This window comes from Ambystoma mexicanum, chromosome 4q (assembly GCF_040938575.1).
Source record: "Ambystoma mexicanum isolate Mex_15411 chromosome 4q, UKY_AmexF1_1, whole genome shotgun sequence".
NCBI classification, from domain to species: domain Eukaryota; kingdom Metazoa; phylum Chordata; class Amphibia; order Caudata; family Ambystomatidae; genus Ambystoma; species Ambystoma mexicanum.
The window spans coordinates 526473995-526478994 of NC_090928.1; the positions used below are offsets into that span (position 1 = coordinate 526473995).

The window sequence follows — 5000 nt, forward strand, 5'->3', positions numbered from 1 at the left end:
TCTCCACTTTATTTTATAGTAAGATGATACATACTTTTTCTTTTACAGTGAATACATTAAGGTGTGGTATTGCCCCATTACACATCATCCAGACATGCATTCATATATTGCATGTTAACAATCAAAATATTGCAAATATTGTAAAGAGACTTTCAATTTCTATTTTTTTGGTCAAAAAGCACTAAAAAATTTTAGTTGTTTACGCCCAACGTGGGGTTCGCACCCACGACCCTGAGATTAAGAGTCTCATGCTCTACCGACTGAGCTAGCCGGGCTCCTTTGGAAGCCTATAGTTTTCTTCCCTATCCCTGCTCTGCCGCTTTCCACAGATAGGATGCTGTGTAATCATAGGCTCTGGTGGAGTTTGGAAAGAAAATACACATCAGCCAGAGGCAGAAATAGTCTAAGAAAGTATCAAACACAATTACCAGTCAATATCAGAACGCATTGAAGAATATCAGGAAATAGCCGATTAAACCTGTGTGGAAAAAAGTCTTATTTGTGTTTTCTCCACTTTATTTTATAGTAAGATGATGCATACTTTTTCTTTTACAGTGAATACATTAAGGTATGGTATTGCCCCATTACACATCATCCAGACATGCATTCATATATTGCATGTTAACAATGAAAATATTGCAAAGAGACTTTCAATTTCTATTTTTTTGGTCAAAAAGCACTAAAATTTTAGTTGTTTTCGCCCAACGTGGGGCTCGAACCCACGACCCTGAGATTAAGAGTCTCATGCTCTACCGACTGAGCTAGCCGGGCACCTTTGGATGCCTATAGTTTTCTTCCCTATCCCTGCACTGCCGCTTTCCACAGATAGGATGCTGTGTAATCATAGGCTCTGGTGGAGTTTGGAAAGAAAATACACATCAGCAAGAGGCAGAAATAGTCTAAGAAAGTATCAAACACAATTACCAGTCAATATCAGAACGCATTGAAGAATATCAGGAAATAGCCGATTAAACCTGTGTGGAAAAAAGTCTTATTTGTGTTTTCTCCACTTTATTTTATAGTAAGATGATACATACTTTTTCTTTTACAGTGAATACATTAAGGTGTGGTATTGCCCCATTACACATCATCCAGACATGCATTCATATATTGCATGTTAACAATGAAAATATTGCAAAGAGACTTTCAATTTCTATTTTTTTGGTCAAAAAGCACTAAAATTTTAGTTGTTTTCGCCCAACGTGGGGCTCGAACCCACGACCCTGAAATTAAGAGTCTCATGCTCTACCGACTGAGCTAGCCGGGCACCGTTGGATGCCTATAGTTTTCTTCCCTATCCCTGCACTGCCGTTTTCCACAGATAGGATGTATTTTTTTTGTCAAAAAGCACTAGAATTTTAGTTGTTTTCACCCAACGTGGGGCTCGAACCAACGACCCTGAGATTAAGAGTCTCATGCTCTACCGACTGAGCTAGCCGGGCACCTTTGGATGCCTATAGTTTTCTTCCCTATCCCTGCACTGCCGTTTTCCACAGATAGGATGCTGTGTAATCATAGGCTCTGGTGGAGTTTGGAAAGAAAATACACATCAGCCATAGGCAGAAATAGTCTAAGAAAGTATCAAACACAATTACCAGTCAATATCAGAACGCATTGAAGAATATCAGGAAATAGCCGATTAAACCTGTGTGGAAAAAAGTCTTATTTGTGTTTTCTCCACTTTATTTTATAGTAAGATGATACATACTTTTTCTTTTACAGTGAATACATTAAGGTGTGGTATTGCCCCATTACACATCATCCAGACATGCATTCATATATTGCATGTTAACAATGAAAATATTGCAAAGAGACTTTCAATTTCTATTTTTTTGGTCAAAAAGCACTAAAATTTTAGTTGTTTTCGCCCAACGTGGGGCTCGAACCCACGACCCTGAGATTAAGAGTCTCATGCTCTACCGACTGAGCTAGCTGGGCTCCTTTGGATGCCTATAGTTTTCTTCCCTATCCCTGCACTGCCGTTTTCCACAGATAGGATGCTGTGTAATCATAGGCTCTGGTGGAGTTTGGAAAGAAAATACACATCAGCCAGAGGCAGAAATAGTCTAAGAAAGTATCAAACACAATTACCAGTCAATATCAGAACGCATTGAAGAATATCAGGAAATAGCCGATTAAACCTGTGTGGAAAAAAGTCTTATTTGTGTTTTCTCCACTTTATTTTATAGTAAGATGATACATACTTTTTCTTTTACAGTGAAAACATTAAGGTGTGGTATTGCCCCATTACACATCATCCAGACATGCATTCATATATTGCATGTTAACAATGAAAATATTGCAAAGAGACTTTCAATTTCTATTTTTTTGGTCAAAAAGCACTACAATTTTAGTTGTTTTCGCCCAACGTGGGGCTCAAACCCACGACCCTGAGATTAAGAGTCTCATGCTCTACCGACTGAGCTAGCCGGGCACCTTCGGATGCCTATAGTTTTCTTCACTATCCCTGCACTGCCGCTTTCCACAGATAGGATGCTGTGTAATCATAGGCTCTGGTGGAGTTTGGAAAGAAAATACACATCAGCCAGAGGCAGAAATAGTCTAAGAAAGTATCAAACACAATTACCAGTCAATATCAGAACGCATTGAAGAATATCAGGAAATAGCCGATTAAACCTGTGTGGAAAAAAGTCTTATTTGTGTTTTCTCCACTTTATTTTATAGTAAGATGATGCATACTTTTTCTTTTACAGTGAATACATTAAGGTATGGTATTGCCCCATTACACATCATCCAGACATGCATTCATATATTGCATGTTAACAATGAAAATATTGCAAAGAGACTTTCAATTTCTATTTTTTTGGTCAAAAAGCACTAAAATTTTAGTTGTTTTCGCCCAACGTGGGGCTCGAACCCACGACCCTGAGATTAAGAGTCTCATGCTCTACCGACTGAGCTAGCCAGGCTCCTTTGGATGGCTATAGTTTTCTTCCCTATCCCTGCACTGCCGCTTTCCACAGATAGGATGCTGTGTAATCATAGGCTCTGGTGGAGTTTGGAAAGAAAATACACATCAGCCAGAGGCAGAAATAGTCTAAGAAAGTATCAAACACAATTACCAGTCAATATCAGAACGCATTGAAGAATATCAGGAAATAGCCGATTAAACCTGTGTGGAAAAAAGTCTTATTTGTGTTTTCTCCACTTTATTTTATAGTAAGATGATACATACTTTTTCTTTTACAGTGAATACATTAAGGTGTGGTATTGCCCCATTACACATCATCCAGACATGCATTCATATATTGCATGTTAACAATGAAAATATTGCAAATATTGTAAAGAGACTTTCAATTTCTATTTTTTTGGTCAAAAAGCACTAAAATTTTAGTTGCTTTCACCCAACGTGGGGCTAGAACCCACGACCCTGAGATTAAGAGTCACATGCTCTACCGACTGAGCTAGCCGGGCTCCTTTGGATGCCTATAGTTTTCTTCCCTATCCCTGCACTGCCGTTTTCCACAGATAGGATGTATTTTTTTGGTCAAAAAGCACTAGAATTTTAGTTGTTTTCACCCAATGTGGGGCTCGAACCAACGACCCTGAGATTAAGAGTCTCATGCTCTACCGACTGAGCTAGACGGGCTCCTTTGGATGCCTATAGTTTTCTTCCCTATCCCTGCACTGCCGTTTTCCACAGATAGGATGCTGTGTAATCATAGGCTCTGGTGGAGTTTGGAAAGAAAATACACATCAGCCATAGGCAGAAATAGTCTAAGAAAGTATCAAACACAATTACCAGTCAATATCAGAACGCATTGAAGAATATCAGGAAATAGCCGATTAAACCTGTGTGGAAAAAAGTCTTATTTGTGTTTTCTCCACTTTATTTTATAGTAAGATGATACATACTTTTTCTTTTACAGTGAATACATTAAGGTGTGGTATTGCCCCATTACACATCATCCAGACATGCATTCATATATTGCATGTTAACAATGAAAATATTGCAAAGAGACTTTCAATTTCTATTTTTTTGGTCAAAAAGCACTAAAATTTTAGTTGTTTTCGCCCAACGTGGGGCTCGAACCCACGACCCTGAAATTAAGAGTCTCATGCTCTACCGACTGAGCTAGCCGGGCACCGTTGGATGCCTATAGTTTTCTTCCCTATCCCTGCACTGCCGTTTTCCACAGATAGGATGTATTTTTTTGGTCAAAAAGCACTAGAATTTTAGTTGTTTTCGCCCAACATGGGGCTCGAACCAACGACCCTGAGATTAAGAGTCTCATGCTCTACCGACTGAGCTAGCCGGGCTCCTTTGGATGCCTATAGTTTTCTTCCCTATCCCTGCACTGCCGTTTTCCACAGATAGGATGCTGTGTAATCATAGGCTCTGGTGGAGTTTGGAAAGAAAATACACATCAGCCAGAGGCAGAAATAGTCTAAGAAAGTATCAAACACAATTACCAGTCAATATCAGAACGCATTGAAGAATATCAGGAAATAGCCGATTAAACCTGTGTGGAAAAAAGTCTTATTTGTGTTTTCTCCACTTTATTTTATAGTAAGATGATACATACTTTTTCTTTTACAGTGAAAACATTAAGGTGTGGTATTGCCCCATTACACATCATCCAGACATGCATTCATATATTGCATGTTAACAATGAAAATATTGCAAAGAGACTTTCAATTTCTATTTTTTTGGTCAAAAAGCACTACAATTTTAGTTGTTTTCGCCCAACGTGGGGCTCAAACCCACGACCCTGAGATTAAGAGTCTCATGCTCTACCGACTGAGCTAGCCGGGCACCTTCGGATGCCTATAGTTTTCTTCACTATCCCTGCACTGCCGCTTTCCACAGATAGGATGCTGTGTAATCATAGGCTCTGGTGGAGTTTGGAAAGAAAATACACATCAGCCAGAGGCAGAAATAGTCTAAGAAAGTATCAAACACAATTACCAGTCAATATCAGAACGCATTGAAGAATATCAGGAAATAGCCGATTAAACCTGTGTGGGAAAAAGTCTTA

At 39.0% G+C, this 5000-nt stretch overlaps 2 non-coding genes across 2 annotated transcripts; both read right to left on the minus strand.

Moving 5' to 3' along the window:
* Window positions 1-698: 698 nt before the first annotated feature.
* Window positions 699-771, minus strand: TRNAK-CUU (transfer RNA lysine (anticodon CUU)). Its single transcript has one exon. It is a non-coding gene; the product is annotated as a tRNA-Lys (tRNA).
* Window positions 772-1865: 1094 nt separating this feature from the next.
* On the minus strand, window positions 1866-1938 carry TRNAK-CUU (transfer RNA lysine (anticodon CUU)). Its single transcript has one exon. It is a non-coding gene; the product is annotated as a tRNA-Lys (tRNA).
* Between the last annotated feature and the right edge of the window lie 3062 nt (window positions 1939-5000).